Source organism: Glandiceps talaboti, chromosome 14, assembly GCF_964340395.1.
Source record: "Glandiceps talaboti chromosome 14, keGlaTala1.1, whole genome shotgun sequence".
Lineage (NCBI taxonomy): Eukaryota > Metazoa > Hemichordata > Enteropneusta > Spengelidae > Glandiceps > Glandiceps talaboti.
The window spans coordinates 11,251,360-11,264,066 of NC_135562.1; the positions used below are offsets into that span (position 1 = coordinate 11,251,360).

Consider the following 12,707-nt stretch of genomic DNA (forward strand, 5'->3'; position numbering starts at 1 on the left):
ACTGAGATATTTAGCTGTGACACTTGCTAGATTATCATCTACAAATGAAAAAATGTACTTAAATAGAGAATGATTATCAAATTTAAGTAACTGCGACTGTAAAGTAAATAAAAGGTCCAAGTATTCATCTCTTATCTTCTGAATTTTTTCATTTTTCATCTCCAATACTCGAGCTACATACATACATGCATACATACATACATATATACATACACACACACATACATACATACATACATACATACATACATACATACACACACATACATACATACATACATACATACATACATACATACATATATACATACATACATACATACATACACACACATACACACATACACACATACACACACACACACACACACACATAGCCATTTCCCAAACAGTGCTCAGTTAAGTACAAATTCGTAATATCTCAATCAGTTTTCATATTTTGCGAATGAGAAGAATTCATTGTGTTCACTCAACCCAGTCCATAGCACAATTCACAGAACACACAACAAAATGCATAGTTCATCACAATTTCCTGCATATTTATATGAACATGTTTGAAGTGACTGTGCCTTTACAGAGCTAAAGTGCTTTCTTTGTTATCATATCAATATTAATACAAACCCGCCTATCTTCAAATAAAAGTAACTGTTTTATATGCACTTTTATTTTTTTTGAATCGATTCTTTGTTAAAGGCACTCCAATTAGTCACTGTGTTCGCCAAATAAAAGTGACAAATCTTTCACTATTTTTGTGACAAATTTAGTTGTCAACCTTGGAGTCTGATTCAATGGAACACAATCAAGCTTTTAAAAAAAATTTGTGTGTGAATTTTTACATATAAGTCTTCAGCAAAATAAAGCTATTGATAGATGTATGTGATGGCTGACAAATTAATGAGAGTAGAATGGTAAGTATATGCAAATTTTCATTCTGATGGGAAAGTGCCATAAGGGTTTGACTTCTTCAACATACTCGGAGTGGTGTGCCTATGGTATGGTATTGACGGGTAGTCATTCACAGCTCTACAGATGTTCACTGTTAGCCCTAGGATGTTTTGTCCAAGTACAATGTAGTGAATGTGGTGTTTTCAATAACATCTATTCACTCAGCGGGCATTGAACCATCGGATTGCTTCCCACTGATTGCAGTTTGCAACTTTAACGTCAACTTGGTATTATAAACATATGTCAAATTTTCCATTGTTTTCTAACAAATCGGAGATTGTACCTTTTAGGGGCTTTTAAGTCACATCAATACACTGGCTTGAATACCTTTGTGTCTGCAAAAACACATCGTGAACAGCAGAGATTAACGAAGTCTAAAGATTTGGCTTCATCTCTGTGCAAGGTTTGATGAAGTCAACAGTATTTATCTTTGTGCTAGGTTTGATAAAGTCATTGTTCAACAGTAGGTTTGATAAAGTCAGTGTTCATCTTTGTGCAAGGTTTGATAAAGTTAGTGTTCATCTTTGTGCAAGATTTGATACAGTCAGTGTTCATCTTTGTGTAAGGTTTGATAAAGTCAGTGTTCATCTTTGTGTAAGGTTTGATAAAGGCAGTTTGTGCAAGGTTTGATACAGTCAGTGTTCATCTTTGTGCAAGGTTTGATAAAGTCAGTGTTCATCTTTGTGCAAGGTTTGATACAGTCAGTGTTCATCTTTGTGCAAGGTTTGATAAAGTCAGTGTTCATCTTTGTGCAAGGTTTGATACAGTCAGTGTTCATCTTTGTGCAAGGTTTGATACAGTCAGTGTTCATCTTTGTGCAAGGTTTGATAAAGTCAGTGTTCATCTTTCTGCAAGGTTTGATAAAGTTAGTGTTCATCTTTGTGTAAGGTTTGATAAAGTCAGCGTTCATCTTTGTGTAAGGTTTGATAAAGTCAGTGTTCATCTTTCTGCAAGGTTTGATAAAGTTAGTGTTCATCTTTGTGTAAGGTTTGATAAAGTCAGCGTTCATCTTTGTGTAAGGTTTGATAAAGTCAGTGTTCATCTTTGTGCAATGTTTGATAGTCAGTGTTCATCTTTGTGTAAGGTTTGATAAAGTCAGTTTGTGCAAGGTTTGATACAGTCAGTGTTCATCTTTGTGTAAGGTTTGATAAAGTCAGTGTTCATCTTTGGGCAAGGTTTGATAAAGTCAGTTTGTGCAATGTTTGATACAGTCAGTGTTCATCTTTGTGCAATGTTTGATACAGTCAGTGTTCATCTTTTGCAATTATTCTCATATTCAGTTTATTGCAGAGTGAAGATATCTATGTGTACATGTACTTTTATTAATGATATTTAAGAGTCATAGAGAACATGATCATTTAAACATGAACCCATTTACATCGACATCTCAAGCTGTGGATAATAATGTCATTAAGTCAACCCCCTTCATTTACGTGCTGATTAAAAAAATGGTTGTATATTTCAGCTTCTGTGTTTTCCCCCTAAGTAGAATTGAATTGGTAGCTTGCTGATTATAAGCCAGTTTTGTTCAATCAATCAATCAATCAATCAGTCAGTCAGTCAGATCGTCTTCGGAACACACAAAGTTAAATCCAGGGTTTACAGTCCAAAGGCTCTTTGAAATAGACCGGATTGATTTATATACATACTAAACTTCAACAGACAGGAAAAAACAACATTCGTGATTCATCATAGAAATCCGAACCATTTGATAGTAGTAAACTCCGATGCCCACAAATTTCCAAAGTGTACGGAAATAACCGGGTTGCTTTGGAGGTATATATATAAAAGAAAGGGGAACTTTATGTAAATTTGTATTGGGATGCTGTCATGTGAAATACAACTCTCACTCGACATAGCTTTCTATAATGACATGAAGTTAGCCGTTTTCTGTACATGTACTGTCGTCGAAGTCAGGGAAAAAGCATTGAAATGTGAAAATGTAAGGATGAATAAGACGTGTGATATAACGAACATTAAAGCCTATTTTTTTCAATAGTTTATTGTTGGCGGCATTTTAACTCAATCTGGTGTAATGGACCTAGCATACAATTGATGTTTATGTAACGGCAGTATAGTATTGGTTCAGGCCTATCCTGAGTGCACTTTGATTTTCATTCTTTTACCCAACATTAAGACGAAGTCCCCAGATTTTTTTGTGTAGCAAGGCTTCCCAGGATTTTACCTGAGGTTTTTAGAACCCTGGTAATAGACAGGGGGAAAATTTCTCTGACAACATTTATGGTTTCAAATACTTAAATGGTAATTTTAGAACAACACATCATCAAATGCCATGGCAACCCACATTTACCTGTTTGAGTGCCGTTTACATGGTACAACAATTTTTCATATCATAACAACTTTGATTTTTAAGAAAGTGTAGTTTGTAGTAGAATTGCATGATGTTTATTATGTTTGTAAAAAATTCAAATAACTTGAGACAAAGTGATTATGTTATGAAATATTCGGTCTTTCTATAGCTCCAATCCGTTTGCATAAACATACAATATACAGTTTCCTTTACATTCAGTGTTTTTGCTGAGGTAGGTTTCAGAACTGTCAACATAGAGGTTGTTATCTTGGAAAATCAGAAATTGTTCTGTATGTTTATCGTTTTTTATAGGAAATTTGGAACCTTGTTAGCTTGAAGGAGGATATGAAAAAAAAAGCAACTTTCTGTATAGTTGTCTCGTTGTATAGAGAATTTAGGAGATTTTTAGAAACGTAGTAACAGAGAGAATATCAGCTTGGAAAATCTGAGAAAAAATTTTGAGAAAAAAAAATGAATATACTTGTTTTTAATTTACAGAATTTAGCTTGAGATTCGTGAGAATGTTGCCAAAACGTTAGATTTTAACTACTTACCAGCCAAAATTTATACAAACATTGTGGCTCACATTTTAGCAAAGTGCACTTACGTTGCCGAGAACTCTTTGTACTCACTCAGGCTTTTCAATATTTTGTTAAATGACTTCTCGCCACCTAGCATACTATTATTAGGCCAGGCAAAGAATGACTGAATCGAAAGTGACTCAAGAAATGATTAAAGCAAGACGGTAAATGCTCAAGTTTTATTGTCAGGAATTTATTCGCAGTTTTGCCAACATCTACTCAAGAAATTTCCCTGCATAAGTGCCTTGTGGAGTATACAGCCCTGATGAGGTGTTGTCGATGAAGTCTTGTGGAATTGTGAGAAAATAAGGGCATTTTTTGAAGTGTATATTCAAGGTTTCTGAGTGCCCTTAGTGGATACAGAGAAAGTGAGCAAGAAAAACAGATGCGGTATAAATGAAGTTGTTAACTGAGAGACATTGGAACTAATGATATGGCGACTTTAGTTAAGTTCTGTATTCAGTTACGGATCGGAGACAGTATATTTTCAAGGCAGTGAATGAACCAGGGGGGGAGAGAAAACTAATGTTATTCATATAATCACTGATAAAAATCAGAAAAGATTATCTGTATACTGTCTTGAAATGTTTCTGTGTTCGATATCTAAGTCAGCAGATGCATCAGATACAATTAATGGACAGTCTTTGCTAACACTTGGGATTTCTTGATGTTACAGATAAAACTAATTCAATAGGTGCATTCTGCCGCGACTCCCGACTATTTCCATCTCCAATGCAATCCAAATTACTTTACCACTGCCTTGTCGGTCTATCTGTGCATACCGACTAAATTACAGTGAAGTCATACAGTGCCATGCCTTCTCTTTCTCTCTCATTTCTTTTAACAATCTCCAAATTACTTTGTGTTACAATGTCGTGTTGTCATCTGCTTTCAGACTTGATATTTATGATTACTGTTTGACATGTTGTAGGCCTTCATTTTCCTGATGTGCTATTTATGGTGCCGTCAATTAAATTGATCACTAAACACGCTGCTCCCTGTAGACGTTACACTGATTTCTATCATATTAAACTCAAAGCCATAGAGACTTAGCAAATTGACTTCTAGTCCGCCTTGTTTCAATTTTCTTGATAATTGTACTCCTATTCTGCATGCTTGTAATTGTCTCTGGTTGCCTGTCTAGTAAACCACTTTCTCAATATGGTCTAATTTCCTCCCAAGTTTCACCATGAAGTTCACCCATCAGGAGGTATTAGCGTCACATTGATAGAAACATTTCCACGTTTCAGTCACGTCGCAGTAATGAGTTGACCACAGTTTGTCAAGGAGTAGAGGTGAATTCTTCATGTCCGCTGTTAATGAATACACCGGGGTGTCATATTAACCCCCTTCACTGCCACTTCGCCGCCGAAATATGCTCAGCCAGATTCTTGAGTTCTAAAGAATATTGAGCTCTCTCCATTTTATATTCAGATTTTAGAGGTATTGATTTCAAAGCTAAATTTGTTTAAAATTGTCTCATTTTTAAAAAAAAAGTTCAGTAAAATTAAGACTCAAAATATTCGTCACATCACCTTCACTCACTTTCTCACTGAATGATGCTCAACAAAATGCTTAATTTTGAATTAGTATTTTCCTCGACCTAGCGCTATTTCAGATTCCGGATGTTAAAACATTTCTAACATTTATTGATATCTAAAAGGTCTCATATTAAAGAAAATGTTCAATAAAAATGAAGTCTCAAAAATAATCGCCATGGTTATCAGTGAATAGTTTTCTAAGAAGGGAATGAAATGACACACAGACAACCTTTGGAACTCCAGCAATATCTGTAGGGAAAATGTCTGGGAAAGATGTCTGACATAATCATTTGCACAAATGTCTTGGGGGGGAAGGGGGGATTCTAACACCGAAAGTACGTACAGATCGATGTACTTATCGATTTAGTTTTGCATTGCCTTGAGAACTTCAACCTGCAGAAAAACACAAAATGTGCAGAAGGGAAATGTCTGATAAAGATGTTTGAATGAATACTCGCACAATTATCTTTTAGGGGCAAAGCTAACACCGAAAGAAATCCATACAGATGTACGATTGATTTTGAGTTTTGCATGGCCTCTAGAACTTCAACTTGCAGAAAAGCACAAAATATATTGATAGAAAATGTCTGGTAAAGAATTACTTGCACAAATATCTTTCTTCTTTTTTGTTGGGGGAGGGGGTGACCTCACACAGCAAGAAATCCATACAAATGCCGGCTACCGATTTTAAGTTAATAATATGCATTCATATAAATTACCTTGATCTGTTATGTAAAATGACTACATTTTTGTCTTCTTTATTCAATTAGGATGCATTTGGCAATTACATTTCTGTGTAACTAGGAGCGATTTAAATTTTATACAAAAAGTGAAATTTAATTAAAATAAGTTCGGATCAGCCAAATCGTGACTAATCAAATGTCGATGTTTGTCTTGTCTCCAGGAGAGAAATTTGCCCAAATATTCAAAATTCAGTAAAAATTATAAAATTGAGTTATTGTGACACGGAGGTCAAAAGTCCTGACAAATACATTGTTTTCTTTGAATTCATAGTTATTGGTTTAATAATTCGATTTTCATCACTAAGATAAGGACTCTCAGATTTTTCCTGCAGTTGAGATTCTCAGAGGTCAAATTTGCAGTTTTAGATAAACTGCAATCTTCAACTACAATCTTACTTTCATCAACCGTTAATCCTTTTTCTATCAGGGAGGTTTTTGTTTGTACACAAACTACAAGTTGAGATAAACAGGATTAAGAAAGGAGAAACTTGGTAAAATTTACATTTCCTCTCTTAAGTGATGTTAGTTTGGTTGGGGAGAACTCTGACAAGAAAGGGAAGGGAACTCTTAACGGGGGGGGGGGGGGTCAAAATAGACAGATGAGGAACTCTGAACTGATGGGGAAGAGAAGCTGGAGTAGATGGAGAGGGTATCTTTGGAAAGAAAGAGGAGGAAAACTCTGAACAAAAAGTGGGGAAGAGAACTTGTACGTAGATGGAAGGGTTATTTTGAAAAAAAAGAGGAGGGGAACTCTGAACAGAAGGGGGGAATGGTACAAGTAAGTAGAAGGAAGGGGAACACAAGGAGGGGGAACCTTAGCAAGAGGGGTTGGAATTCTGAACAGAGAGGGTAATACCTGTCAAAATTTACAGTTTTCAAGGCTTGAAATGACGCATGGAAATGTGGGTATTTGGAGCCTAATTCCTTAATTAGCAGGATGTTTTAAAAATGAGACAACACAAAGTTTGACGAAATTATAAAGAAGAATTTATCAAATGAAAGTGAAGAAAAAAATCGTTGAGAAGAAAATGAAATGCAAAGTTGTGTAGTCAAGGAAAAGTTGCAGAGATGCACGAAACACTGAGTATATATGAAGTATTGGTCACTTTACTTTAACCCTCGTAATGTTGAAATGAAACTGTTGTCAGTTGTAAAAGACATATGTGGAATGTAATTTAGATGCAGAGAAACTGTCATCAAAGGAATAATAGGGTATCAAAAGTGTTATGTAGAAAAGTGGGACAAAATGGAAGGGAAGTCATGTATAAGGTACAAAAATCAATGCTCGGTAATCAATAGGTATGAAGTCATACCACACACCTTTTATAATGCAACTTTTCACGCTGAGTTCTCACTATTTTACCACTCTGCTTTCTGCTTTGTGTAGGAGATAACAGCACAAAATACATGTCCTTGTTCATTTACACTTGCAGCAAAAAGAAGTCTGTGATTAGTGACAGGTTTTTTTGTGAGTTTTTTCACTTCAGTGTTTTCGAGTTCTGAGAGATAAAATAGTCGACTGTAAGCTTGTCATGTGGTTCTGACATCTTGATGTTTCTCCGTGTCACTGGATTACACATTGATCAACTCCAGAAAAAGGAGCGATGTTTTGTATTTTTTTATTCTTTTGGTGTGTTTTTTTGTTGCACTCCATCCAGCACTGAAAAATTCTTGCTTCAGTACAAATAAATTTGAAACTAAAATAACAACAAAATGAAATAAAAGCAATAAAATTGGACCAATTTTGAAATGTTTGAAAAAAATTTTTATGAAACCTTTGACAAAATCATTACTAAATAATGATCACAAAACTGAATTTTATGAACTTTTATGCGATTTTTAGCACAAATTTACAGCTTAAACAGGCAGTGTTTGCTAGAAGATTGTATCTAACATATATATTTATGATCCAAGTTAGTCATTTTGAAAGTTTAGATTGTTGTTTTACTTGACAGAGAACAACACTTTTACTGCTGAACATAGCATGGTTGTTCTTGAGGGGTTTCTAAAAAGCTGAATGAACGTAAGCAAAATTCTATATTTAATCACAACCCTGCTGTGTTCAGCCGTAAAAGTGTTCTTGTCTGTCAAGTGAGTAAAACATTGATGTCAACTTGCCAAATGATCGATGTTGATCATTATATTAAAATGTATATGTTATGTACAGTCTTTTAGTGAACTCTCCCAGTTTTAGCTCTAAATGTATATGTTATGTACAGTCTTCTGGTGAACTCTCCCTGTTTTAGCTGTAAATGTATGTGTTATGTACAGTCTTCTGGTGAACTCTCCCTGTTTTAGCTGTAAATGTATATGTTATGTACAGTCTTTTAGTTAACTCTCCCTTTTTTAGCTGTAAATGTATAATGTTATGTACAGTCTTTTAGTTAACTCTCCCTGTTTTAGCTGTAAATGTTTATGTTATGTACAGTCTTCTGGTGAACTCTCCCTGTTTTAGCTGTAAATGTATATGTTATGTACAGTCTTCTGGTGAACTCTCTGTTTTAGCTGTAAATGTATGTGTTATGTACAGTCTTCTGGTGAACTCTCCCTGTTTTAGCTGTAAATGTATGTGTTATGTACAGTCTTCTGGTGAACTCTCCCTGTTTTAGCTGTAAATGTATGTGTTATGTACAGTCTTTAAGTGAACTCTCCCTGTTTTAGCTGTAAATGTATAAGGTTATGTACAGTCTTTTAGTGAACTCTCCCAGTTTTAGCTGTAAATGTATATGTTATGTACAGTGTTCTGGTGAACTCTCCCTGTTTTAGCTGTAAATGTATGTGTTATGTACAGTCTTTTAGTGAACTCGCCCTGTTTTAGCTGTAAATGTATAATGTTATGTACAGTCTTCTGGTGAACTCTCCCTGTTTTAGCTGTAAAATGTATATGTTATGTATAGTCTTCTGGGGGAACTCTGCCTGTTTTAGCTGTAATCTCCTTAACACCTGTGCTAATTCAAGAATCCTTGAAATTCAATAAAAGTAAATCTATGTTTTATTGATGAAGAGCTTATGCCTGAAACAGCTGACAACTTGAACTTAATTTTACACTAATTTGAATCGATAATGAGTATCAGAGCGGATTAAATTTGATGTATTATTCAAGATCCAACCTTCCTTTGTTGTACTGTCCTTCATTTATACACCATAAGGCAAAAAAAAAAAAAAAAAGAATTGTTTCTGGTCTTACATACCTTCGTATCAGTCTTTTTTTATTTTCATGTTTGTCCAACCCATGCAGTCTGCAGATCCGAGGGGAAAAACACAAAAATAATACTCCCTACTGCAGAGCCAATCATGAACAAGCAAATGAGAACTGCCCCCACATACACACTTGCTCTAAAGAACAAAATAAAAAGAACAGAAACTGCCATTATTAGTAGATTGAATGACTAGTTTGTTGAGAATGAAAAAAAAAAAATTGTGTCGTCACACCATTTTAGACAACCTGTCCTGATCAGAAACAATTCTTTCTTTATTTTTGACCTAATACTCGGTTTTTATAACAAGCTAGAAAGGAAAACTAAAAAGGATTCCTTGATTCAAAAGGAAATTACTGAAGGTATTGATGATAATGAAAATGTGCAATTACCAGTTTAATAACATTAGTGATCAGATTTTGTTTAAAGTCAGGGTGATATACGTAGTACACAACACATCCAACTCAGTGTTAAACACTAATCACTTGATAACCTTGAATAAAGTTGATTATAATTTTGGAATAAAAAACTCAATTTTTAATAGAGCCAAGTCATTCACCTCAGTCTAAACATTCTCCTAATTATAAATACATAGAAAAGCAATTGGCTTGTTAGTGTTCATTAATTTTGAAGTCTTTTTGATTAAACAGACAAGGTTCAACATGAGGCACTGTTTTTATCGGAATGTTAAATACTTAACTTACATCAAATCCATCTTGTTATAGTTATGTGGATTTTTGCCTTGAAATAAGTCAAACATCCGTATATGGCAGTGGCAGATTGAAACTTCAATTCTGATATCCTTATATGAAGAGTAATTTTTGGATGGGCCTCAAAAATTATTGAATTATTTATTAATCCCTAATGGGCAAGGCCTGGAGGGAAATACTACATTGGGTCCTGTCCATCCCTCCGCCATCACCTGTATCTCAGATATGCATAGGCCAATGTCAACCAAACCTGGCACAAATGTCAGAATTATGACCTTCAGTTTTACATGCTACCGATGTCATAGTTACTAGTGATCAAGTATCTTTCTAATTTAATCTAATTTACTATTCTTATAGAGAACATTCCATGAAATATCTTAATGCGCTTAACAAAGCACAAAATCTCGAGTACAATTCACATACAAAACAGAATCTAACAAAAGTCTTGTTGTACAGGTAGGTCTTAAAACCGGATTTAAATGATTGAAATGAAGTGACAGTCTGCAGACACAATGGCAGAGTATTCCACAAGCGTGGGCCACAAATTGAGAATGCCCTATCACCATAGTATTACTGAGTGGTTGATGATGTAGATAAATTTCGCTCCTTGAGTTCCTGCAAAGAGCACGACCGGTGCTACACTGAGTTAGCAACTGATCAAAATGGACTTGAAATGTTAAACAGAGAATTTTGAATTCTGCTCGCTTTTGTACTGGTAGCCAGTGCACCTCTTTAATTAATTATAGGGTGAAAACAATTTTTGAAATAAGATAAAAAAATTATTAATAAGCAGTTACAAGGACATCATTATTTTGTGTCATGCTTCATCAACACTGCAGATATGACACATTTGTATTTCATCAGTGAGCCGTTACACGTGATGATAAACCCAGTTTTAATTAGTAAAATAACATTATATATCATTCTTTTATGTCTTTTCTGAAAAAATTAATACAGAAAAATTGATTAGATCTGGTGTATGTCTGTAAACGCTTCTCAAGACACCTTCAGTTGTAAATATATGAAAAACCAAACTACAGATATTGTCAGATCTGATATTTTGTTGATTTTTGAAGTCTTTTTTTTTTGAGTTCAGCTCATCAAAACTGTCTTTCAACGATAACCGTTTGACTAAATGTAAAGAATACTAACTGTTGAATAACACAATAAAAGCTAGAAATAATTGATGTGATCGGTTACTCTGTGTGATATTAATATGATTTAGTGTATTCATAATACTTCTGTCCGGGGAGTCCATACCAATGTAATGTGTTAATGAAAAGTCTAACCTCCCACTGAGAATTATTTCACTTCTTCATTGTAGTGCATACAATAACAAACTTCCAATATGCAGAGTATGGAAATATTCCATCCCATCCACCCTGTGTAATATGGAAACATTTCACCCTATTCGCCCGGGGTAATATGGAAATATTTCATCCTATTCACCCAGGGTAATATGGAAATATATCTTTCTATCTGTCAAGTGTAATATGGAAATATATCACCCTATCCATACATTGTAAAATGGAAATATTTCACCCTATCCATCCAGGGTGATATGGAAATATTTCACCCTATTCGCCCAGTGTAACATGAAAATATTTCATCCTACCCATCCAGGATAATATTTAATATTTGACCCTATCCATCCGGTATAATATGAAAATATTTCATCTAACCCATCCAGTGTAATATGGAATATTGAACACATTGGAAATATTGAAATATTGAACACATTGCTATAGCCCTATATCGGGCTATAGCACACGTTCATTACCCCCTCGTGACTGTGAGTTACCAGATCACATGCTATTTCCCTCGGCCTTCAGCCTCGGGAAATAGCATGTGATTCTGGTAACTCACAGTCCCTCGGGTGTAATAAACGGGTGCTATAGCCCTCACGGCCAGGCAATATTTAAAGCTATATTGCATAAATAACAGTAATTAAAGAATTTGTCTAAAACTTCTCTCTTTGAACAGAAAAGTAAACAACATACCAGCAGTGATATATTTTGTATGACATCACAGCTACTTGTTTAAAAGTTCTCTCTTTGAAAACAGAAAGTCAACGACTTAACAACAGTTAAATATTTCGCATGACGTCACAGCTTGGACATAAATATTAATGAGATAATATTGATGGGATTAACGTAATACAGATTAACCCGCTAATTGAAAACGAACTATTTAACCATTTCCTGTGAATGTAAGAGAAACACAGCCTGCATGCAAAATACACATTATATGGATCGACGTTTAACCAGGTATGAACTTTCAACTGATTTCTAAGATACGAATAATATAACTTTTTTAAGTGGTTCTGTCATCAGATAAATTTGAAAAGTACAGACATCATAGTGAAAATGATAACATTTCTTTAAAACGTGCAACGTCAAATGAATGTCGGATTAATTAAATAGTTATTCAACTGAGAATATATTACGCCAATCGTGAGATTGTCTCTGAAAGCCTAGTAGTGTGTCTGAATAACAACTATTTCTGTGTTATTGGTCTATGGGGTTGATGTTTTTAGCACAACGAGGCCAATAGGGTTCAATAGTGCTCTGTAGGCATGGTGTGGTGTGTGTGTGTGTGTGCATGCTTGCGTGCGTGCGTGTGTACATGCGCACAACTTTAACTCAAAACCTGTTGAGCTAATTGTTTCAATGCTTGTGG

At 34.8% G+C, this 12,707-nt stretch overlaps 1 protein-coding gene across 1 annotated transcript in view; it reads left to right on the plus strand.

Annotated features, from left to right (window-relative positions):
- LOC144445249 (laminin subunit alpha-2-like) overlaps window positions 1-12,707 on the plus strand; it is a 132,392-nt gene that overhangs the window by 102,220 nt on the left and 17,465 nt on the right. The gene's annotated exons all lie outside the window — the stretch shown is intronic.